This window comes from Zophobas morio, unplaced genomic scaffold, assembly GCF_036711695.1.
Source record: "Zophobas morio isolate AGI-343-1 ecotype UQ-CSIRO unplaced genomic scaffold, CSIRO_AGI_Zmor_V1 ptg000011l, whole genome shotgun sequence".
Classification (NCBI taxonomy): Eukaryota; Metazoa; Arthropoda; class Insecta; order Coleoptera; family Tenebrionidae; genus Zophobas; species Zophobas morio.
In genome coordinates, this window is record NW_026972116.1 from 15,652,137 (window position 1) to 15,679,014 (window position 26,878).

The window sequence follows — 26,878 nt, forward strand, 5'->3', positions numbered from 1 at the left end:
CAATACATGATTAACTTCGACTGTTTATGTTTATACATCGAGAGAAGCAGAGAAAAAGTACATATGCATTTGCTTCAGTTACGCCACTGACCGTGTCATTTCTTTATCGCACGTTGAGACATAGTTTATATAAACAAACTCCCAGCCATAGCAAAAAGCGGAAGTTGGAAACGACGAACGGCGCGGGGGGAATCACTTGTTTGGGTGGCGAGACGAAACAGTTGCGATTGCGAAATGCGAAGCCAATTCGAAAAAAACTGTGGACGAGTGAGTGCTTGCTGAAAATTCATTGAGAATATATATCTCCAAATTTTAATAATTGTTGCCAGGTAAGTGCAGATATTTTTTCCAATTCTTTCAATTAATTTGTTTGCCATTAGCACAATAATTTCATTTTCAATTTTTGTTGATTGGTTTCCACTTATAGATTTTGAAATTGGACATAAATGATTAATACACCCAACAATAGTTGGAAAATTTTAAGTAAGAAGTGTTGCTCTTCCTCACAATTTAATTTTTACCGTCAAAACTTTAATAGGTCACAAACATTTCGGAAGTGGCCTCCATCTTTCAATACATATAACCAAATGTATCAATCATTTCAAGACACTTCGTATAACCGCGATAGAAATATACGCCAGTGGACACTTTTTCATTTCTTTCATTTAAATTGCGCAATAATTTAATTTTCAGTGTCTTGCCACTGGTTTCTACTTATAAGTGGATTTCGAAATAACAGTGTTCATACATGATTTCATACATCCACCGCTCGTTGGAAAACGATAAATAAAGAACGATGTTCTTGCATTCGTACAAATTTATGTCCACAATCAAATTTGAAAAACTGGCCGAGGGATATTTTGACAACTTTCCTCAGCTATAAAGTATAGTAGAAAAAAATGGCCTTTGCGAAAAATTCTAAAATAAATTTTGCAAATTTTGCTAATAAGTTAACATTAAAATATGTGTGGACCGTAAAACAGTATGTTGAGCGTCTGTTTCAAGTGAATTTTTTCGTAAAAGAAAATGTGTTATGACGGCATCAACATTTAATCAAGGACATTATCAATTTTAAGAAGGATACTGACATTTCATAAAAAAAGAATTTTCGAATTCATACTGTTTTGTGTCATTGTGAATAAGTAATATTGAAAACAATGAATGCATTGGTAAACCACAAGCAAATAGTTAGAATTTTGCATACTTTACAAACGATTAATTCAACAAAATTTTTAGAAAACCTCAGCAAATCTTTCGAAGGGCGGATTGTACGATCAAAGATAAATGCAAACGTCGTCAATTATTTTATAAGGGGAATTTATTTTTGGTTCGCTTTTGAGCATTCGCACAATTTTTACTTCGGGAGCGTAAGCAAAGGAAGTATTGTAATCGAGTCCGTCGGCCGACTCTCTACTTTTACGCTTTCTCGATCTTTCATGACCCCTAGAAGACGAAGAAATAGGTCTCCCATTTCCGTCTGTCTGTCCGTCTGTCCGTCTGTCCGTCCGTCTGTCCGTCTGCCGTCCCGGATTTTTATTAGACAGATAATCTCCGAAAGTACTCGACCGATTGTTGTGAAATTTTGTACTTATATTAAGAATATCATGTAGATGGTAAAACGCTAACCAAAATTTGTCTAATCGTCCCCACCACTAATGCGATGGCGTCACTTCAAAATTGTACATAGTAAATGGGTTTTTAATTGTATAAAATAACATAGTCCTACACATGTAGTTTACAACTCCGAATCGACTTTTCACCCGAAACGTCAAGATTTTTGGAAAAAAAATCAAAATTATCAAACAACATTTTGAAATTTAATTTTTAATCTGCTAACCAGAATGCTTTGAAATGTTGCAGATGTTTTAAGGCTATAAAGAGCATCATAAATCTTTAGTCAAAAAATATTTGCTTATCCCCTCCAAAAACTTGATGACGTCAGCTCAAAAGTTTGTGAAATAAATCATATCTAAAATGTACAAAATATGATGAGTCTGTACTTGTGATCTATCACTCCATTCATATTTTTTGGATTTGCATATACAGGATGACTCAAAAAAATTAATGAATGCGTAAATATATTTTATTGATTTAATCAGGAACTACAAAACCGAATGCTCTGAAATCTTGCAGATGTTTTAAGGTCATAAAGAGCATAATAAATGTTTAGTCAAAATATATTTGCTTATCCCCTCCAAAAACTTGATGACGTCAGCTCGAAAGTTTGCCGAATAAATCATATCTAAAATGTACAAAATATGATGAGTCTGTACTTCTCATTTATCACTCCATTCATATTTTTTGGATTTGCATATACAGGGTGATGCAAGAAAATAAATGAAAGCGTAAATTTATTTTACTGATTTACTCAGGAACTACAAAACCGAATGCTTCAAAATCTTGAAGATATTTTAAAATTATCATAAGCATGGTAAATTTTTGATCAAAATGTATTTGGTCGTCCCCCCTAAAAAATTTATGACGTCACCACAAAATTTTGCTGAATAAATCTTATCTAAAATGTACAAAATATGGTGAGTCTCTTCTTGTGATTTATCATTCCATTCAAATTTTTTCGATTTGCATATACAGGGTGACTCAAAAAAATTAATGAATGCGTAAATTTATTTTATTGATTTAATCAGGAACTACAAAACCGAATGCTTTGAAATCTTGCAGATGTTTTAAGGTTATAAAGAGCATAATAAATTTTTAGTCAAAATATATTTGGTTATCTTCTACAAAAAACTGATGACGTCAGCTCAAAAGTTTGCCGAATAAATCGTATCTAAAATGTACAAAATATGATGAGTCTGTACTTGTGATTTATCATTCCATTCATATTTTTGGATTTGCATATGCAGGGTGACTCAAAAAAATTAATGAAGGCGTGAATTTATTTTATCGATTTAATCAGAAATTACAAAACCGAATGCTTTGAAATCTTGGGAATATTTTAAAGTTATTATAAGCATGGTAAACTTTTGTTCAAAATGTATTTGTTCATCCCTCCTAAAAAAATTGATGACGTCACCCTTAAATTTTGCTGAATAAATCCTATCTAAAATGCAAAAAATATAATGAGTTTGTACTTGTGATTTATCATTCCATTCATATTTTTTAGATTTTCTTAAGAGGTGGTTCAAAAAAATTAATGAAGTCAATTTATTTTATTGATTAAATTAAAGGCAACACTTATTGTTAGTATTACACCCCAACCAACCCAATTTGGTAGACACAAAATTTGTTAAAGGAAAAACTCGGTTGAAACATAAGGGTATCACGCTTATTTACATCTATTTTAACATTACAGACGTGCGTTTGTTTTGTTCGTTGACTAGGTTCCGCGAATGTGGAATAGACATGTTTATAATCAACCAATTGTGAATTTCACCGTCAAGAATTAAAATAAAACCCAATGTTTTATATAATAAGCGGAAGTCGAAGCAATAAAACCGATGGTCGTTTTGTTTACAGTTTCTCTGTTTGACTCTCACGTATGCTGTTACGCTTGTCATCTTAAATAAGAATGTTTATACATAAACGATTTTCAGTTGCCCCTCATATTACTAGACAGTGGATTTCTGTCGGGCTACGTCACGATTATTGGGGGGGACGTGCTGGATTCCATAAATATAATTAACGATTTATTAATCAAACGGCTAAGTAAATGAGAACGGGAATTAACAGCAGAGTGCAACGAAACAACGTTATTCTAATCTCAAATAAACGAAGTGCAGTCCGCAACGGCAATGTTTTTTTTGGCCTTGCCTAGCCCGACAGAAATCCGCTCTCTAGATATTACACACCGGCGCCGTATACGTGAGTAAATTGTTTCGTTATTTTATTGATTATAAGAAATCAATATTCAAAACGACCCAATTCATTTTCCCGAAAATTTGGGAACACAATAATTTTATTCTTAGTATTACACTACATCTATCCCAACTGATATACGTGTCCTTGCAAAAATGTTGATGACGTCATCACAATTTTTTTTTAAATTCCCACTACAAAAATGTAATGAGAAAAAAAAACATAATAGGCATGCAGTCGTCAAGTTTCCGACAGCGAGGGAAGTACTGTCTAAACTCTTTAGACCAATTTTTTTTTATAACGATATGTATATTTAAAGTTCCGGATGTATCGATTCAATTTATTACACTACACACACTTCATAAACTTCACTCGAGATTTGTATCTAGTAAGTTCATTTATGGTATTTGATCTAATCTTAAACGTTAATTCATTTTCAGATGAAAGACCTTGAAAATTTTCATCAGTGAAATTAATAATATCATGGACCGGGGGATGTGGCGTTTGGGTGAAACGTGCAGCTTAGCTGGTGGTTTTGCGAAGAGGGGATATAGAGTATATAATATGTGGCAGATTTTTTACGCATTTAGGCGCCAGTAGTCATAACAATCGTAGTACGAGCAGAATTACGTTCTCGTTCTCTATTTTTATTCAAACAAGGCATTCTAATCAGGATTTTTAAGTTTTCACGTATTAATACAACCTGAATTCATTTTAAAATTGTTTTTCACAACTACTGAGGCACAAACATTTGAATATAACCCAAAATAAACTGCACAAACCTTTAGGCAAAAATTAAACAAACACAAATGTATATTTTAAAAACTGCAACAAAATAGGGTTTGTTTTTCGGTTGATGTCCGTGATATTTTTCGCTAGTAAAATATAGAAATTTTTATTAAAACAATGTAGAGCAGAATAAACGCTTGTAATAAAACAAAAATAAACATGTGTTTCACACCAAAAAATAACACCAACAAAGTTTTACCATTTATTAAATTTTTTATGTATGCAAATTTCATGGATTCAAAAAATTGGTGCGTAATCATTAAAACATCTTAATTGAAACTAGATATTTTCGTGAATATATTATATAAGTTTTTTCTTTATAGCTTCAGCAACATTCTGAAGATGCTAAGTAAACAGATTTTAATTTGCATTCCATGCGTTATAGATCGTCTGAGTTAAACTATGTTTATTAACCGTCCAAACTTTTTCTTAGCACAACCCATACAACCAGAAGAAATGGAATTTCAAGAGAAACTTACGTAACAATATTTTAAAATGGTAGCTGTCTAACAAAAATTGAGAAATTTACATTTTCGTATTCTGAGTTGTAACCTTAAAAAATACCCATTCATCAAATGACTCTACTACAATGCACGGTCGGTTTGAAAAAACACAAAACTCACCTACACTTCCCATTGTATTTACCATAAGTTTATTTAAATTCATTGTACGAGCATTTAAAATTAATTTATGTATACATTTTCCGTTAAATTGACAAAGAGTTAATTAATTAATTTCATTGTGTTTAGGAGATAAACAAACTTTACAATTATGTGCTATAACAATTTAGACAACGTAAAAGTCATATTTTAATGTTTTTCTTGTCGTGGAAAGCAGTCTTACATGAAACGTTAAAAACATCACTAGAACTAACTTTCTGTTCAACCTTAATTATTTCTTGTAAAGTTTGCTTTACATTTACTAAATGTTTAAACAAACCGAAGTGAAGCAACATACAAATTAAAAGTAAATATACTATGCGTTATTTATGCGCAAGTATTACATATTATTCACAGAACTGTTTTTACCTTAAGAACTTTGAATTAGTGTGTCAATACCAAATAAAATATAGAAGCACGTATATTTGTAGCAACGTTAGTTGTTCAATGGAGCTTTCACGACCAAAATTTGAACGAACTTTCAATATGGAAAAATCGATGCACGGAGATGTTCAAATTTCAAAATAACAAAACGGTTAATCCGACTTCAAATGTTTCATTTCTTAAATAGTACGTTTATACTAAAGGATCCGCGGCGGAGATATCTTCAACGAGTTGAAACTGTTGGTGAGAATGCTAAAACGCCAACTACTAATATTTGCTTAATCAACTTCTCAAAAAATTCATGATTATCAAGCCAGATTTTGTCTTACCTCAGTTAATGTTTGTAATGACGTCAGCAAACTAAATTATACTCTAAATTAATTATTATAACAGAGAAATAACACATATGTTCTAGCTGGGAAGGAAGCCAACACGTAAGCAGTTTGTCCTGGTTTAAAACGTAAGTGTGAATGTACAAAGCTCGGTGGAGCTTTCAGCATATTTTTCTTAAATCAACAAAAACTAAGCAAACAGCGCTAATTACCATTCATGTGGTTCGCAGCAGTGCAGAGGGCTCCAGTCATGTAGTTTTCTCTTAACGAGACCAGTTTAATCAAATTCTATGGCTTATAAGATAATATCGTGCTCCCTATTACACCATCTGTTTCAAATGTTACACGTCCTTGTACACCACATACACGCCATTTGTACCAGACAGCTCAGCCGTCCAATATAACCAAAATATACCCAATCCGTTTTAATGGAATATCTTTTTCCTTACTTTTATTACGCACTAAGTGAGCAATAATTCTCGTAGTTGGTCCATAGATTTTCCCATAACTGCTTCTTTTAGCGTTCTTTCAATCATTAAGTGGCCCTTATCCTGACCTTCAGTATATTTTCGAAAATGGACTGTATTAAAAATCACTAGCACGTGAACACTTTATTCGATTTATTAGCCAGTTAAGGAGAGCCTTTCGTCTTGATTTATCTCGTTTGCATAGCATATTCACTGAGGAAATGCTTACATTTTTGTCGTTTTGTTCATCTCACAATTTCAAACAACCTGTACAACACACGAATTAAACCAGTTGAGTAAACAGGTAAAGTTGCAACGTTGTGTTAGTTGCAAATTCGATTGCTATGCATGTGGTCTCCTCTAGCCAAACGCCTAACTCGAAAGTTGAAAATTAACCTATCCAAACTCTAACAACAAGCGAGTTTGACCATTTCTAATTCAAACCGGAAACAGTGATTCGGAAAATCTCACAAGATTTATTCATCCTTGCGGCAATTTGTGTTCCGATACTTCCACAAGCAAGAACACATTCAACTTGTGGTAATAAAGAACGCAAGTTAAATGTTAAAGTCACGCAACTTTTTCCCCTCTGGAATGCTTTTTATTGTATTACTCAAATTCCTCCACACTTTCTTAATTCTCAAGTCAAAAGCTAGGAGTTGTTCCGGTTTTTTATTATTACATGCGTGAATAGAGGAATTCGCTCATATTCTAGTTTATGAAAAGCGACGACGATGACGTCGGTATTTTACGTTCCGTGACTTCTCGGAAAGGGTGGTGGCAACACTAATTATTATTATTCTTGATAATTCTGCCGCTTGAAACACGTGTCGAAACATTCAATTAAGTTATGACACACATTATCACGAAGATAAAAACGTAACATTCATGCTAATTTCATGTTTTTAATGATAACAGTGTGACTCCGTCGGTAGGCAGCTTGATAAATTAAAATAACTACACACTAGGTTAGTTAGTACGTATAATTAAAAATGTCTAGGCTTCGTGCAATGTTTTCAAGCTAATTTGTGTAGATACGTAAAGTTTAATTAAGTTTGAACGCAAAGAATATTAACTTTTTCTTTAAAGTTTAACAGGTTTCTTTGTGTACAAAAAAAAGTATGTTTTAAACGTCAAACAAGGAAATATGAAGAGATTACAAAAGCTTTTACTTATGTTTTTCATTAAATCCTGTACGAACCTTATTATTATTAAAACTTTTAAGAAATTGTTATAAAAAAATACACTGACCGACAAAAAAAACTGTAAAATGATAGTTTAACTAGTGATTGTATTTGTTTTTCTCTTTTCTTTTAGCTAATTTCTACAACCTGTGTCAAGAGTGAATGATTCTTTAAATAAAATAAGAATTACTAATTAAATTAATAATTTTTAAAGTGATTTTACATGCACTACGATATACCGTGTGCTGATTAATTATTTAGATCAAAGAATGCTGTGCGATTTTGAACATATGTCTTCTCGGTTTCGGATTTTTTCAGATTATGCGATTAAACAAACACGTGTGTAATGTTGGTTGCATACTGTAATAAATCATTTAAAAAGTAAGGTTAGCTCTTGCTTCTTGAAAACTAGAAAAACTAGTAGAAGAAAATAACTTCTGCAGATTTATGAATAAGTTTACTTAAAAGTTGAAAACAAAGTTAAAGAAAGTGTTGGAAATGGTATCCTTTCTCCTGTATACATAAATTGACACGTCTTTTCATGTTATCAAACACAGTTTGTAGTGTAGCAGGAGTAATGCGAGCACACTCGTCGATAATTCTGTCTTTCAGGCGGCGGTTATGACCGCTCGTTTTACCACCACCACCGCGTAACCTTTTTCGGCATACCGTCCCCGTTTCAACATCGCCGCCGCCCCAAGAACCGAAGCAGCAGCGTCAGAGAAGAGCCGGCCAAAGACACTTTGTTCCACTTTTTTCGTTTTAAGCACTTTTAAAGCATGGTATTTTCTACAGGGTGCCGCATCCAAGTCTGGATATAGGGAATTAACATGCGAATTGGTTTTTATTTTATAATATCTCCCCAGATCACTTTAAAGCTATTATTGAGTGATGGCTTTGTGGAGGTCGAAGAGGGCTATCGGCCAGTATTTTTTTGAAATCGTTGCATCGCGCTCATTCACTGTAAAAAGGTTTTAAAAATCGTATTTTGAAATTCGCGCCCGATCCGAATTGTCGCGAAGTGTTCCGTCGTACTGTCGAAGTTCGGCGATCGCGTATTTTCATTATCCATGCAAAATTCAAATGTCAAAGTGAAATTAGAAATTATTCTCATCAGAAATCAACGAACAAGTCAAACTGAATTATTTTATCCAGTGTGATGATTATTGTAGGACAAATTAAACGGAATAAATGCACAAATTGATCCATTCATTCGTCATAGTGCGCGACCCCGTCAAACGAGCCATTTCGAACTACACTCAGATCGTATCCAAAAAGCCCGAGATGAAGACTTCCAGCAGCTGGTCTTCCTCAAAACCCCATCAAAGCCCATCGGCAGTATTGTGACATTTTCTGGGAGCCATCAAGCTAGGAATGTACTCGCGCTGCCTCACTCAGTAATCACTGAACGACTCAAATTGAATTATTTTATCCAATATGACGATTATTGTAGGTCAATTTAAACGAAATAAATGCACAAACTGCACAAAATATTTTATTAGGTTATGTTGCTGGTGCTGATCGAGTCTTTATTACTAAAATCTCATTAAAATGCCATGTTCTACTGCGATTAGATGAAAAAGCGAGGGCCCGCTTTTCTTATTGTGTGATGATAAGATTTACCATCAAAATAGCTGGCGCTTTTGAAGAGGACCTTTTAATGAACCATTTAGATAACTACAAATAACAAAACTTAACAATTGTTGATGAATGAAGTAATGAAATATTGTACGAATCTGGAGAAGTATTGCACTATTTTCAAGAATTGCTCAAAAAGACTGCTCTCAGCAGCTGTACAGTAAGTAAGCCAATCTTCAAAACTCCTACGCGTGTTGATCAGCATTTTAGTTGAAATCTGAAGACAATATTGCTGGATTGCTTGTTTCAGCGCTTCTCTGGTTGTATAGCTTGTCTGAATGCAGATGGTCGTGAAGAAATCTCCAAAGAAAAAATTCTCAAGGGTTTATATCCGGCGCTTGCACAGGCCAATGGGGCGGTGCAAACTTTCCATTCCAACATTGCGGAAAAATACTGGTTCAAATAAACAACATTTATGCGAACTGTATGGCTGGAGATTTGGTCCTGGATGTAAAAGACCTGCTGCAGATGCCGCACCCTTCGAGTCCCAGGAAGTATTTGCTGAGCTAGCATATTATCCTACTTCTGAGCATTCAATCCGGATTCGATGAAAAAAGGTGCAATGACATGATGTCCTAGAAGCCCCAGTCATACACTGACAATTGCACGCCATTGATAACGAAGGTCATGGACCACGTGAGGGTTGTGTAATGCTCAAATTTGATCGTTCTGACGATTATAACTTCCCTTAAGACCAAATGAACGTCAGTAAAACAAATTTTCCTCAAAAACTCTCCATCAGCCTAGATTCTCTCAAGCGTTCCTTCGTAAAACTCTATATGTGAGAAGTAGTCCTCAGGCTTCAATTTTTTGTCATGATGCTTTTTGAAATTCTTCTATCTCATCTGTTTAAGACCCCTAGAAAACGTCGTGCCTACCTGATTTTATGTAATTTTTATCACCTTTGAAAATAAATGTAACTTTATTTTGCGAAATATTATTTTTATTTTTGTTGTTAACACAATAAACAAATAAAACAGTAATACAAAAGTTTCTGAATCCCAAAACACATTCGTAGAGAAAAATACTTTAAAATGTTGATGAGTCAATGTTCTACATTTCTCTCTCAAAAATTTCCTGTAATGAAGATGCTTCCTGGAGGCAAAAAATCCATCCCTGCTTAACGAATGTAAAATCAATTGACTTCCAATCTTTAGTGATTCCAAAAAAAAGGGTGAAATTTATCCAAATTACCTACTAATTAAATTAACTGTTGAAGAACATGCAGGCCCCCGCTTTTTCATCTAATCGCAGTAGAACATAGCATAACCTAATAAAATATTTTGTGCAGTTTGTGCATTTATTCCGTTTAAATTGACCTACAATAATCGTCATATTGGATAAAATAATTCAATTTGAGTCGTTCAGTGATTACTGCGTGAAGCAGCCCGAGTACATTCCTAGCTTGAGGGCTCCCAGAAAATGTCGCAATGCTGCCGATGGGCTTTGATGGGGTTTTGAGGAAGACCAGCTGCTCGAAGTCTTGAAGTCTTTATCTTGGGCTTTTTGGATACGGTCTGATTGTAGTTCGAGATGGCTCGTTTGACGGGGTCGCGCACTATGACGAATGAATGGACCAATTTATGCATTTATTCCGTTTAATTTGTCCTACAATAATCATCACACTGGATAAAATAATTCAGTTTGACTTGTTCGTTGATTTCTGAATTTCAAAATAAGATTTTTAAAACCTTTTTACAGTGAATGAGCGCGATGCAACGATTTCAAAAAAATACTGGCCGATAGCCCTCTTCGACCTCCACAAAGCCATCACTCAATAATAGCTTTAAAGTGATCTGGGGAGATATTATAAAATAAAAACCAATTCGCATGTTAATTCCCTATATCCAGACTTGGATGCGGCACCCTGTATAAAATAAGGAAGAACAGTTACAATGTAATTCATCAACTTCAATGGAGCTCGTCTTCAATTATTTCATTTAAGTCGCATGGTTTTGTCTCTACCGGGTGCAGGTAATCGAATCTGCTTAAGTACGATCAAATGAAGCATTTACTAATCAAGTACATCACAAGTTGAATAAGTGTACATAGTTTTTGCAAAAGCTTTTGATGGCGTTAATCACACGTTATTACTTTTGAAGTTATAAACTACTGTAGGTTTTATGGATAATTCTATTAAGTGATTAGCATCTTTTTTGTCGCCAACAAGTTCCCATTAATAACTTTATTTCATCGTCTTTCTGTTTCATCTGGTCTTCCGCAAAGTACTCATTGCGGACCTGTTCTATTTTTATTATTCATAAATGATTTGACACAGTCGCAACGTCTACGCTATTCAAACTATTTTTCACATACAAGATATATAACAAATACAAATGGACCTTGACAAAGCCTGACGCGGTATTAACATTATATTATCTCATATTTTAATATAAAATCCAGCATTTGTTTTGGTTATCAACTAAATAATCTAAAATTAAGCATTTAGGAGTAATTTTCGACTCTTTAATTTTTAAAGAAACTTTGAACTTGTGAAAATTTATTTGGCGAAATTGTTATCATCTATCACCCTTGATCCTCAAAACCCTATACTATTTTCTAGTACGATCACACTTTCATTTATTGTTCATCTGTTTGGTCACCGCTATACCTATAAGGGTAATTTAAAGTTGCTTGAAAAAATTGAGATCTTGAATTTAAAGTAGACCACAAACACGTTAAAGGAAATTACAGTTAGATTCAGTAGAATTTTAATTTTCAACCGTTATTTATTCCTAGATGGATAACTGATATCTGTGTTTTGCATGGAATAATAAAATGGTCTAATTGATAAATTCTTTCTAGTGTTTGGGTTGTCCTTTTTGACCCAGGGCACTACTGTACAACTCGAAGTACAAATATTTTTAGGGTGGCGCTATCATCGAATCTAGGTCGGAATATTCTTTGTGTAGAATGAGGCTATCTGCAAATGATTATTCAAACAACAGCAACTTATCAATTTTTCATTCATGTCTGTTTAAATTTAAATACCAAATTTCGTTGTTTTTTAATTAATAATGGATGTTGTCATGTTATTATTTGTCAAGTTTTGAATAATTTTCCTTTGTTTTAAGTTATTACGGAATAGTGAATAGAGTATGCAGTATTTGGTTATGTATAATAATCATACGATGTTAATTGGAGACACCGTAATAAATGAATTAAATTAAATCATATTGTTACGTTGATCGGTGAATAAAAATCGACGTGGGTAAAACTCAACAAGTTACTCTTATTAACTCGGATTTACACGACTAATTACAGAGCGATTATGTACAAAATAATTCCGGCGCAACTTCGCTAGGTTTTCTCGAAACTCGTCGGACTCGACTTGTTGACTGAATTCAGCTCTCGGGGTTCGGACTACTCTGACTGCTCCCGACGCTTCTAGACTTCACTGGAGCGCCCATTCGCGACTTCCGTTTCCAGGCTCTTTTCCGGCCGCCGTCGCCGACAATGAGTCATACGTACATACGAGAACTCATAGGCGTTGTACCGGGGAGGCGTATGGGTTTATTTCGTAATAATATATTTGAATTTTTATGGAAAAATGGTCATTTCATAGAAACTTCGAACTTTGCACACTTTTTTTAGTAATTTTTGTTTAATTTGGTATTCAAAGGAAACCTAGAAAATGTTATAAATACAAAATAGGAGACAAAATTGACAATTTGCAAATTTAATCACCCTGTATAAATAACTTAAATCCCGCTTCGGTGTTTTGTAAATTTCTAAAGCACAGTTTACTGGAAAAATTGCGGCAATTTCAGCTTTCCATCTTTACATAAGACGGAGTTGCGAATTTTTAAGTAAAAATTTGCAGGCATAAAAATTCAAAAGTATATTGGAAACTGTTCTTCAAAAAACTAGCGCTCTTTTTTTGTAAGGAATCTAAATTACAAAAAAAAAATGGTGAAAAAACTAAGACAGAACTTATTTCGTCCCTGGAAAACCGCCCGAAAAATTTTAAAACTTATTAAAGTACAGGTAAAAAATCATGCTATGTTTCAAGTAAGTTTTACCATAAGAAAATTTTGTGAAACCTCATCAAAGACACGTGTATCAATTTGAGTAGTATAATACTATTAATAATAATACTGCATCCTCAAATTTTCGGAAAAATAGGGTAAATCATTCGCAATTCTAAATAAAAAAAATTGGTCCAAGCTTATTTCGACAGAACTTCCCTCGCTCTTGAAGTACAATCCAACAAATTCCGCTTCTTTGAAAAATTATAGAAAATTTGTGTTTTCTGATAACCTTTATTCAAGGAGGTGCCGTCCGCAGATATACAGACAATATGAAATGTATTCAAAGCAAATAACCAACGGAAAAGAGTGTATTATTATCGGTGTTTAACTTCGATTGTTTATGTTTATACATCAAAAGAATATCACGTAGAAATTCATTTAATTTGAATGACTTGCCTTCCCAAAATAGAAGTCTAAAATTATTAATTAAGCCACAATGGAACAAAATGTTTTGAATATGATTATTATTATTATTCTTATTATATCATAATTAAATAAAATCGTGGATATTCTAACATTTTCTAGAAAATGGGGTTCTTAATTTGATCCATAAAAAAATTGGTTAAAGGCTGTAAGTATAATCCGACAAATCCAGCTTTTACAATTATCAAATCATAAAAATTGATTTTACGATTTTCATTTTGTGATAACTGCTGTGAATTAAAAACCAGAGGCATAAAAAACAACCCTTGTCGTTCAGCACTTTGTAATAGCAACCTGAAGCTCAAGTATTTATTTATGTCTGTACATCGAAAGAATGCCACGTAGAAATTAGTTTGATTTCAATGAGTTTGTCTTCCCAAAACAAGACAAAAATTATTAATTAAGCCACAATCGAACGAAATGTTCTGAATATTATAATTCTTATTTTATCATTATTATATAAAGACGTTCGAATTCTTCACATTTTCGAGAAAATGGGATGACTCGTTCTTAATTTGACCAATAAAAAAAAATGTGATAACGTCATCAACATCGATAATTTTAGTCACACCACAAAAGAAAAGTAATCCGTTATACCAGTGCAAAAAAAAAAAAGTAAAGGGCGAACAGTATAGCAGATCGTCGTTCTCTCCGGTAGATCCACTCTATAAAGTGCGAAATGCGTATACAGTCCTAAGATAAAATTAAAAAAAACATCTGGAGGTCTAAGAAAAAAACAGGTGGATTCATAAACCACCAGTATAAATGTGTGCTATATTATCAAAGACATTTACAATGCAAGATTTTGAGGTGACGTCATCATTCTTGATGGGGACGATTAAACAAATTTTGAGTAACGTTTTACCAGAGGCACCTAAAATACATACCTACAAAATTTGACAATACTGACACAGACGACAAACGGTAATGGAAGATTCATTTTTTTCATATTCTAGGGATCATGAAGGTTCAGAAAGTAAAAATGTATCTATGCTGCCTCAAAAATTTTGTTATGCTACTGTATGTGGAAGCAACTTATTGCCATTACACGATAGAGAAATGGAAATAGAAAAGTTGCACTTCCAAATATCGAGATGTGTGATAAAACCAGTGTCGTTAACAGCTTTTATTTTATTTAATTTTCGTATTAATTTAAACACTTGAGACCATTCATAGATAACTGACAAATTTAATATTACCATAAAAAATAACCGTTTTTCCTAAAGCTTCAAAAAATATAGTTCTTTGTAAATGAACCTTAATTACAGCTAAGTTTGGTATTTTAGAAGCAGTACTGCTAACAGAAGAACAAATTTTCTCAAGTCAAGAAAATTCGCTTTTGATCATTTTCTTTAACTCTTTAGCTGTGTAGCTGAAAACCGTCTTATGTAGTGTCCAGTATATTCTTAGCCTGGAAATTTCAAATAAACAGGATCTTTTTTAACCCATGACCAATCGTTTATATGTCCGTCACTAATCGATGACAAGTTCCATCCCTCTATTTCAAGAAAAATCGTCGATCATTCATGTCTTCTAAATGCAGCGAGCGTATTTTCCGTAACCATTTATGAAACTTTCCTCGCCGAACGTAAACGATCGTGTCTTGTTTGTTTTATTATCAGGAATTTCGTGTGGAGCAGAGATTCCAGCTCTTTTCTTTTATTTAATTGCCACTCATTTTCGCTCTTTTACGAGAACCGTTGAAAGTGATCTTTTAAAATTCAGTTTTGTTTTTAATGTAGCGCTCTCCGAGTTTCTGAAGAGATGCAAACTATTTTAACAACATTTTCGAAATGGAAGAACCAATATGTATGCTCAAAATTAATAATATTTCTTCGAATTTTTGGAACTTATTTGTTCGAATTTTGTGTTCTTCTTCGAAGTTTAAGGACGATTTTCTTTCTTTGGAAACAATATAAATAAAAAATTAAAACTACTACATGGGAGGTATGGCAGCTTTAAATAAAGAGCTTTAAAATTTCTGGGTATTTTTATCAAATTGCATTTATAATGTTTTTACCAAATTTGTTCCATACGTTAGGGACACGGTAGATTTACATATATATCGAGGTTGTAATTTCCTACGTGGCATAAATACGACTTGCGAGATTGCAAGTTTGCCACATTTACTACTTTAATTTAAATTAGAAAACCCAAGAACTATTAAAATCAGTAGAATCAATAAAATATATTTTTACAATCTCAAATAAATTGTTTAGATTATACACATTTAATAAAAAAGACGAATTTCACGTTGTTTATTTCTGGAAATAATAGACAGACGTAGCATTCGAGTCTTTCTAAGGATTCCTGTTAATTCTTTAAATATGTAAAGAGCAACCAAGACTATATCTCGGTCCTTATCTAATTATGCCAAATTACAGATTGTTACTGTAAATAATTTTGATTCATGTTCCACAACAGCCCGCCCTTAAAATAAACGACAAGGTCTAATTAGGACGTGTCGTATTCAACATTAGCAATTTTAGATGCTGGATGTCTATTAGCAGGCCTAAAAGCAATGTAGGCGTCGTGTTTCACGTCCCCATCGAAAATTCCTTTTGCTTTGACAAAGATGCGGTTTTATCGCGTCGACAATGTTTGATCTCCGACGATATGTACTTCTTTTCACCCTTAGTTTAAATTTAAAACGTACGCAGTTAAACCGACGTGAGGAACACGCACACAGCGCGGCACAGAAGCCACAACCAAAACACAAGCATTAAATTGGCCTGAAAAACTTAAATCAATTAGACTTCCCCAGGTCTTTTGAAGCTGTATTTACTTGTTGTACGCTTGCTACAAGCGAAATTTAATTTCCAGATGAATCAAAATTTGCCGAGTTGACTTTTTCGCTATATAATGTTTTAATCCAATAACGCCAATTTAAAGTATAAAAGCGAAGTTGTTATTTTCAAAGAAAAAACGTGTGCTCCGAGTTTTGTTTCATTATTTTCAGACAAGATTTCGTTTCAGCTCGCCGAATTATCTCGACAATGGAAGAAGTTTTTGAAATAAAACGTAATTCTATTAGCAACTTATTAATTTTAGTCGCTTCATTCTAAAGCTCCGTCTACACGTACAAGACTTTGGAAGTTCGGGCAAGTTTGTATTAAACTGCACTTGCAAATTATTGATTAAGTAAGTATTTTAAAATGCTGTTCGCCAAGTTATAAATTCCAACTGGTCAACCGAAAAATTGAAAAGTTGTTGTGACGTTGTTACAAATAAAACTTGTGTGACTTACAGCACCTAAAGTTGTATTATGGTCGTAGTTTCTTTCTTGTGTCAACTTCCTTTAATTTCCTTATAGACTCCACATGAAATGGTTTCTTAGTCCCCATCCATTTCCACACACAAATGAAATTTCCTCTTACGACCGCTTAGTTTGTCCCATGACAACCCGGAAGAAATTTCTTTAAGGAAAGGACTCGTAGGTCGCGAATATCTGATGAAATATTGTCACATAAGTTTAGTTAATTCTCTTATCCTCTTTCGTCCACGTAAAGGAAATAGAATATACACAAGTAACATCTATATCTGAAAATTTCTTTTAACTAAACTCACCTAGCAGCTGCATTCAAGAACTAAAGTATTATAGACCCGAAAACCTCAAGTCTTCCGTTTAACGTGGCTGGAATTCAGTGCGGACTTATACACTATTAAATTCTGTAATATGGTTTTACTGAGTCCTTTATAGCAGCTGCAACCTCAGATACTGTTATATTTTGTGTAAGAGATTTTAACGACCTCATAAATTTATCAGATGCTTACTTTTCATTATTGAGAAAGCTCACAAAGTTTAATTTATCTAAAATTGAAGCTCTACGTCCCGTGTGTTCCCTACAAATTAGAATACAGACGCAATCAACATAATTAAGCACAAAGACGACTGCAGTATTAAGCAGTCCAGATGCAGCGACTAGAGATTTCAACAAACAAAAACTAAATTGTACTTCGTATAAATGAGTTAGGGAAACGTTGCTCACTTGGTGATGATTATTAATCCAGTTAGGTACAAACAGACAACTGCAGAAAACACAAGACCTGCAAACACAAGCAATAAGACGTCATTTATTAGACATCTTAACGAGTTCGCCAGCAAAATAAATGACCGAACATTTAATTTATGGCGGCGAGAGACAGGAAATGATACACTTATTTTTCAAGATTAATAGAAGTTTTACCAATATCTATATAGCACGATATTAAGAAAGAAGCCACAACATACGTCAAAATATGATTTAACCACTCATTACGTTTCGTCAACAAAATCAACTTTTCAAACACGCAGACCCTTGTTTAACAGTCCAAATCATCAATCTCACGTAAAAGTGTAAATTCCCCAAGGACAACCCTAATATAAAGATATCAGCAAGAAACAGGACAAAACAAAAATAAAGTGGCACGTTCGCAGCAAAAACAATTTTCGCGACGTCTTTCGCATTTCATCGCATTTGTCTTCGGACAGAATAAAGTGAAGTGACAATTTTAAAACTCCTCGGTAAAGCGAGCGTTTTCAATTTTTTCGTGGGTGTTAGTTTGTGGTCAAGTCGTTCTTATCTGTCCGAATGATCGTGTCAGAAATATGTTGGCCGACAGTAAATTTCATCTTTCATTTAAACCTCAAGTGAGCTATACGTTTCTTGACCCTTGTCAGAGTCGCTCTTCTCAGCTGTTCAACATATTTCTTGTCGCAGCTTTAATCCTATTTCGTATATCCGGACCTTTCTTTAGGCTATTTTATCCGCTGAGGACATCTCCGATGGTCATACTTAATTATCTTATGTTTTTATGTACTGTGTCCGGGTTTCGCTGTAACATCGATTACTTCTGCTACAGTTTGTTTAAGATGTTTTTCTGGCGATGTTTCGCTTTGAACTGGGGACGAGGACACGTTGAGCGAAATTATATCAGATTTTCGGTTATATTTTACTGTTGACTTTGATAAGTTGAATGTTAGTCAATTTTAAGTTCGTAGTGCATAAATTTCATTGAATTTCCATAAGAGTTACTATTGCAACTCGATTAAGCGTGGTGAAGGATAAGCCAGCAGAATCAGAATTGTAGAGTTTGTGTATAACTAATTATCATACTAGGAACTAGTAAAACGGCAGATCATAAAAATAACAAGGCAAACTTCAATTTTATGCGCAAGTTTACAGGTTTGGGCTAACTAGGGCATCATATTAAGAGCCATGAATTTCTAACTTTTAGATTTTCACAACTTCTTATTCGTGAATTAAAACAACACTGTACCTATAACATAATTTATTTTGTGTTTTTTTTTTCCAATAATAAAATTAATGCTCATATATTTGTTGTTCAGTACCACCAATATATACATATAGGTAGTAATTCAAAAATAAAGAGGATTTGAGGAAATAAATTTAATTAGAAGGTCCTGTTTTACTAAATGCCCTTAATTATAAGTGGTTATGTAGTGCGGGTTCTGGTCCACTTTTAGGTGTTTAACTTTGAATTCGTGCTCAGATTCGACTTCTGGCCACTTAATTCTGCGCATGCTCGGATTGTTGCCCGCTTGTTAGTGGGAAAATTTTAATTTCGGCTCATTTCGCCCAAAATTAGTCGACCTTGCTTGACGTTGCGTCACTGGTATTAAGTGCGTCGAACTTGACCGAAGTTAAGAAATTCAAATTTTCCCGCCAATAAATCGGCTAGAACACGAGCATGAGCAGAATTAAGTGCCTGCGCACGAATTCAAATGTTACCGCTAAAAAGTGATCCACCGTATAATTAATATCACATCAATACCATTTGAATATTTTTTTATTGACTCCTAATTTGGTCGTATAAGAAAAAAAATTAAATGTCACATTTCAGAAACTGCAAATTCCATCAAACAAAATATGTGACAATAATATGTTAGCTTGTACAAGAATATCCCAACATTTAACCGCTGAAATATTTAATACTGATTAAGTGTTTCGTATTCCTCCACCAAAATTGCGTCATTTACACCCTTATTGGTTACATACCCTGATCTTTAATTTATAAGAAAATTAATGTTTTCTATACACTTTGTCAGTGCTATCTTTCTTAAATTGATAAATGTTAACCATCCAAGGAGACCAGGCTTTCCAGGTGTGGGTCTAATTTTTTTCGGCGCTGGTTCAGCGGATCCCATACGCCCCTGATTACGGGACTGCGAGATTCTTTCAAATTACTTAGAAAACAAGACACATGGAGCCCTTAAAATTCTTTCAAGTTACTTCAAAAACAAAGGATCGCCAATTTCTTTTAAACTATGTACTTCAAAAATAAAACACAAGGGATCCCCGAGATTCTTTCAAATTACTTCAAAAACGAAACATAAGGTGTCCCTGAGATTTTTTCAAACTACTTCAAAAAAACAGACACAAGGGTTTCCTGAAATTTCTTCAAACTACTTCAAAAATAAAATGCAAGGTGTCCTCGAATTTTTTCATATTACTTCAAAAACGAAACATAAGATGTCCCTGAGATTTTTTCAAACTACTTCAAAAAAACAGACACAAGGGTTTCCTGAAATTTCTTCAAACTACTTCAAAAATAAAATGCAAGGTGTCCTCGAATTTTTTCATATTACTTCAAAAACAAGACAAGGGATCACCAGCTTTTCCAAATTACTTTAGAAACAAAACAACGGATCTCCAAGATTCTTTCAAACTACTTCAAAAATAAACCACAAGGGCTCCTGAGGTTTTTTCCAATTACTTCAAAAACAAGACAAGTTATCCCCAAAAATTCTTTCAAACTATTTTAAATTAAAAAACAAAAGGGGTTCCCGTGATTCCTTCAAACCAGCTCAAAAATAAAACACAAAGGATCCCCGAGATTCTTTCAAACTACTTCAAAAACCAAACATAAGGTGCCCCTAAGATTCTTTCAAACTACTTCAAAAAACAGACACAAGGGGTCTCGGAAATTTCTTTAAACTACTTCAAAAATAAAACACAAGGGGCCCCCAAAATTCTTTCAAACTATTTGAAAAATAAAACAAAAGCCTCGTAGGGATTCTTTCAAACTACTTCAAAAACAGAAGGGATCCTCGAAATTCCTTCATACTACTTCAAAAATAAAACACAAGGGGTCTCTGAAATTTTTTCAAATTATATACTTCAAGAACAAGACAAGAGATTCCCGAGATTCTTTTAAACCATTGCTACAACAAAAAGTACGAGGTCCACAGGTTCTTTCAAATTACTTCAAAAACCAGACACAAGGGATCCCCGTGATTCTTTCAAACTACTTCAAAAGCAAAACATAACGTGCCCCTGAGATTCTATCAAATTACTTCAAAAAACAAGCACAAGGGGTTCCTGAAATTTCTTCACACTACTTCAAAAATAAAAGACAAGAAGTCCCCCAGATTCTTTCATATTACTTCCAAAACAACACAAGGGATCCCCAAGATTTTTCCAAATTACATTAAAAACAAGGCAAGTGATCCCCAAAATTCTTTCAAACTATTTGAAAAACAAAACAAAAAGGGTCGAAGAGATTCTTTCAAACTACTTCAAAAACAGAAGGGATCCTCGAAATTCCTTCATACTACTTCAAAAATAAAACAGAAGGCGTCCCTGAGATTCTTTCAAATTATGTACTTCAAAAACAAGACAAGGAACTCCCGAGATTCTTTCAAACCATTTCTACAACAAAAAGTACGGATTCCGCAGGTTCTTTCAAACTACTTCAAGAAGCAGACACAAGGGATCCTCGAGATTCTTTCAAACTACTTCAAAAACCAAACATAAGTTGTCCCTGAGATTCTTTCCAATTACTTCAAAAATCAGACACAAGGGTCCCTGAAATTTCTTCACACTACTTCAAAAATAAAACACAAATGGTCCCCATGATTCTTTCAAACTACTTCATAAATAAAAGGCAAGGAGTCCCCGAGATTCTTTCATATTACTTGAAAAACAAGACAAGGGATTCCCAAGATCTTTCCAAATTACTTTAGAGACAAGACAACGGATCCTCAAGATTCTTTCAAACTGCTTCAAAAACAAGAAAACTGATCCCCAAAATGCTCTCAAACTATTTGAAAAGCAAAACAAAAGGAGTCCCTGAAATTTTTTCAAATTATATACTTCAAGAACAAGACAAGGGATTTCCGAGATTCTTTCAAATTATTGCTAAAACAAAACCTAAAGAGTCCCCAGATTCTTTCAAACTACTTCAAAAATCAGACACAAGGAATCCCCAAGATTCTTTCAAACTTACTTCAAAAACAAAATACAAGAACTTCCTAGGATTCTTTTAAATAGCTTCAAAAAAATACACAGAAAGATAGACGAGATATTTTCACATTATTTCAAAGACAAGACATTACGAACAGGGGTACATGGAACCATGTGGAAATCGGGAATTTTCCAATGGCCGTGGTACACCAGAACGCCAGTGCCCGAATCCAAATTGTATATACTTTTAAACGAAGTAAAATTTCGGCCTTTTAAGCACTGGTCTAAATTTTTCCTGTGTTAGTTCATCTGCTCCTGAACGAAACATACTCAAATTTGAACCCAATAAAATCAAAAATGCAATGAATAGACCAAGAAGATTTTTGAAATCACAGTTGTTTCTAACAAAACCTAACTGTTCATTATGGTGTCGAAGTATGTACATTGAAGCTACAGTTTATACTCGAAAAGTATACCCACACGTAATACTGGCCATCCATAATATTTTTCATCAAACTGTGTTAAATAAAACATTCAGACAAAATTCTTAAAACTCACGAAAAATTCAAAAGTTAGCCGTGATCTGTGATCGTCAACAAAATAGAGTTCTATATCCATTCTGGAGAGGGACAAATCCGAATTTACTTGCCAGCTCCAAAAACCCTCTCCAGCGTTCAAAATTAAAAATCAAATGTTACAAATCTAAACCAATATTTATACATCACAAATTTAATCACAAGAAAAAAAGAGAAATCGTCCTTGCAGTCACTGAATGCAAATACACAAATTATAACAATGCCATTCTCACAAATAAGGCAGCCGAGTAGACTCCTAGTCCACTAGGATCGGAAATCCGGTACTGCAGATTCAGTTGAAAACGACGAGAGAAAAAAGCTCGCAGTTGAGTGCACAGTTCTCTCATTATGCCTTCATTACGCGATCCCGTACGTTTATTTCGTTTATAGTTAAATTTTTGATTATAACAAAATACACGGAAACAAGCAAAATTTAATTATGCCACACTCTGTGAAGAATTTCAAACAAAGAATTTACATGATGTTAAATAATGCATTAATTTCCAAATAAAGTTCGTCAAAATTAAATTCATGGACTCAATAACATAAACACATAACATAAAATCAAAATAATTTGAGAATAAATGTTCAAATTCAAGCTGTGAGAAAATAATTCTGATGTAAGAAATTAACGCATTAATATAATCCAGAATGAACATAAAATATACCTCATATTTAGAGTCTACAACGATATTATTGACAACTAGTGATGACAATTTTCTCTCAAAATGAATCAACATTTAGGATTATTTTAAATGTCGTAAATTAACTACTTCTAATCTCGAGTGAGAAGTTCTGAAGTTTGGATAAAGTAATAACTTAAGTAAATAAAACCAGAACTTTCCGACGTCATCGTTATGAAAACATAACTTGAGCTCGAATAAGTAAATTTTCCGCGACTTGTATCCATTATAGTAGCAAAAATTGCATTAGAAACATGAACAGTTAAAAAAGTCTTAGCATGAACTTTGAATAATAGAAAACATTACACACGTTTATGGAATATTCAAAGTTATATATATTTCATATTAGGAAGTCATTAATCATTTTTAATTTTAGGCTCGTTGCAGAATTATGGCGTCGAATGCGATTCATTTTTATTTCTTTTTTTTAATGACGTACAATATTCTACATGCCAAAATTTAAAACACGTTTCAGCTAGCAGTGTCACAAAAGAAGTGACCAGGAGACCTTTATAAATCAACGTGCGTAACGTTTCAACCCCCTTACCCCTACAAAGTCGAGGGTGGCATTTTTCTACACATAGTTGCATACATTATTGACTGATTATTTATTCTTAATTATTCAAATATGGTTTTTTCTGGGCGAAATTTAAATTTTAAATTCAGGACACCACAGAATATTTTATGGTTATATAACTTATCCTTCAAATTTTATATCAGTGACTGATTAATTGATTTGTTTGATTCAAGACACCGCATCACAAACCTATAAACATCTTCCTATAACTTCACGCTATTCATTTGAATACATATCTCGAAAAATATTTAAGTCAAACGCATTTTGAAAGATATGTAGTGCAATAAGCTTATTTGTTTAGCTAAAGATGGGACTCTGGAGAATCAAAACGACGACAGTTTGTTGAAGCCGTTGCGAATATTCTGAAAATGAAAACCACAAAATGTGTCTTTTTAGGCTAAGAAATTCAATATATGCTTATTTGTAGTGGAAACTTGTTAGATATTTCAGTAAATTCCAGAAAACTGGATAATCCCTTTTCAGTGATAATAATTCAATTGGCTGTTTTTTTTTATATCTTTAGTAGCACATGCAGCACAACGGATTATGCTTTTTAATACAATGTATTTGCTAATTTATTACTTCCTGAGCGTAAGCTCTCGTAATGTTCTCGACGTTTCATGGCACCTAAAGTACGAAAAAAGTATTGTCCCTTTTCCGTCTGTTTGTCTGTCTGTCTGACGTCTGTATCCATTTTTAGTGCACACGTAATTTCCGAAACTACCGGACCGATTGTTGGCAAATTTTTAAACTCAAATAAAATAAAAAGTTTTATATACACCGAAGAGCTTCAAAAATAGTACTCTGTGTAGCAGAATTTATTATTATTATTTTGTTAGTGCATAAAAATATCAAAAATTTATTGATGTTACATTTGCATGAATCTGTATGCAATTTTTTGTTACTTTTTTATTTTATGTTCAACAAATGTAAGTAGCTAAGTTTATAATAAAGCACAATAAACTGAAAAACACGGCTTATTCAGTACAACTGTAAATCACATTTTATTTCAGTAAAATAAAAAAAATGTATTTTTTAAAAAGCACCTTTATGTCTTTTTTTATGAGATCTATGGGTGGCCTTACACATGTTGAGTCGTATTTATTTAATAATTTAAAAATGAAATCATTTCACTGACTGGTGACTGAAAATTTATCTGTACTTTTTACACATTATTTTTTATTGGTACGTCTGACAGGTTGACTATAGATTTAATACTCTGGGAACAGCGTTGTATTTTATGCAACATGCTATTGAGAAATAATATTCTTTACTCTAACGCAAAATTATATCGCTCTAGACTGATTTTCCCAGGTAAAAATATTTAACGAACAGCTGGAATATAAAGTAATGGACGCCTCGGGTCAAGGCAGTAAACATATTTCACGGTGTTTATTGACGTTTTCGGTAATAATCCGAAATAAAAGTTTAATGTCAATTTTTTATGAGCAGAGAAGTTAAATAACTGAACCCAAATCAGATAGGCGTCCTGTCGAGAATGTAGTTTATGAATCGTAACTTTATTAAGATAGTTCCTGATAAGACACAAAGGTTATTGCGATGTAAGACCTGCCATCCAAAAATGCCAATCCTGTGTGAAATACCATCACAGATTTTCGGCTTAGAAAGATCCCTCGCCTGTGGCTCTTTAATAACGAACAGGTTGCCAGTGATATTAGTCTAGACAGTTGAAATGAAGTTTTGTGTTACTGGGAGGGTCCATCCCAATTCGTACAGCAGTATTCTAGAATTAATAAAGCCGTGTATAGTGCGGTTAGAGAAGTCGACGTTAAGATTTTGGTCATTAACGATTCGGCACGATTTCTCTGCGGAGGAAAGTTATTTTTCAAAAGCACAATAGGAATCCCTCAAAATCACGATTAGCTGTGGGCGACAATAAAGATCAGATGAGGTAATTCTGGAGCACAGAGGCGGCGAGCTTGAAAGTTTAGCAAATTGTTAATTATTTTTAATTTACTAAGCAACAACACATGTGTCGTCTGTCAATGATACCATCGAGGTTTAAAATAAATAATAACTAAAAAATTTGTAAAAGCTGTGTCAAAATATTTATAAAATTCAAATCGATTTCGTGTTCGAACTCCGGGTCGCCACTGGAGTCGGCGTGTGTTCTCGACTGGTTCAGGAGACAGTCAAAAGTTGTCTGTGGTTAGTAAAAAATGAGAATGTTATACGTCTTCAACCTCATTTTCTATCATACGACTCCCACGAATATGTGTCGTAAACTCGTCCGTACACATTTATAAATGAACTTTCGCAATAATAAATGCGCTCAGATGAGTTAATTACTGAAAGCAGGTGATCAATGATTTATATTTTTTATTAAACACATTTTACTGCTCGACTATGGTGAAAGATAACATCGCGAGTCTCAATTGCTGTTATGTAAACGACGATTTTTTGTTGTTATATAAGAAAATTGTTATTAGATGGTGTGCCATACTTGACCATATGGGGAAATTATGTGGGTTATTGTACATCCAACATGAGAGAAAGACCAATTACTTTCAACCTGAATAACATTAACTTAACGTAATTTGAAGAGAATCGATCGTAAATATCACCATTAGCAAATTATTTTTTTATTTCGATAATATTTCATTTTCGCAGGACCTTTGACAAAATATTCGCCTACAAAATGGAAATGTTAAAAATAAAATCTGCGTAATTTAAACATTTATTAAACGATGCGGCTACTGGTTTCTCATGGCCAAAATGTGTGCTTATTTTTACTTTCGACAGCAAATCGGTTACAAAATGCACTAATGGGTCGCCCATTGCCACCTGCTTTTATTGTCGTATATTTACACACGTGGAAATGCAAATCGTGTTTTTAAGTGATGCTATAAACTAACTAGAGCGTTAAAATAAATTCAACCTTTATCGTAATTTTTAATAATCATCAAGACAAAAAGTTGGACTGTAATTATTCCTTGACTATAAAACAAAAGGTCATGAGGATTAAATTCCGAACGAGATTCCAGTAGCATCAAGGGCAAGGAAACGAATACAATTTACCAATAATTATTATTTGCTTCACTTTTGATGGTGTCCAGACTGACATATTACTAAATCTGCAAAATCATCCTTGAAAGCTTTTATTGAACATAAAC

At 33.5% G+C, this 26,878-nt stretch overlaps 1 protein-coding gene across 1 annotated transcript in view; it reads left to right on the top strand.

Moving 5' to 3' along the window:
- The first annotated feature begins 252 nt into the window (after positions 1 to 252).
- The window catches only part of LOC135126527 (pupal cuticle protein 36-like), a 45,876-nt gene continuing 19,250 nt past the window's right edge, over positions 253 to 26,878 (top strand). The window contains exon 1 of the mRNA XM_064052552.1: positions 253 to 329. The gene's annotated coding sequence lies outside the window, so the exon portion shown is untranslated. The remainder of the gene's footprint in view (positions 330 to 26,878) is intronic.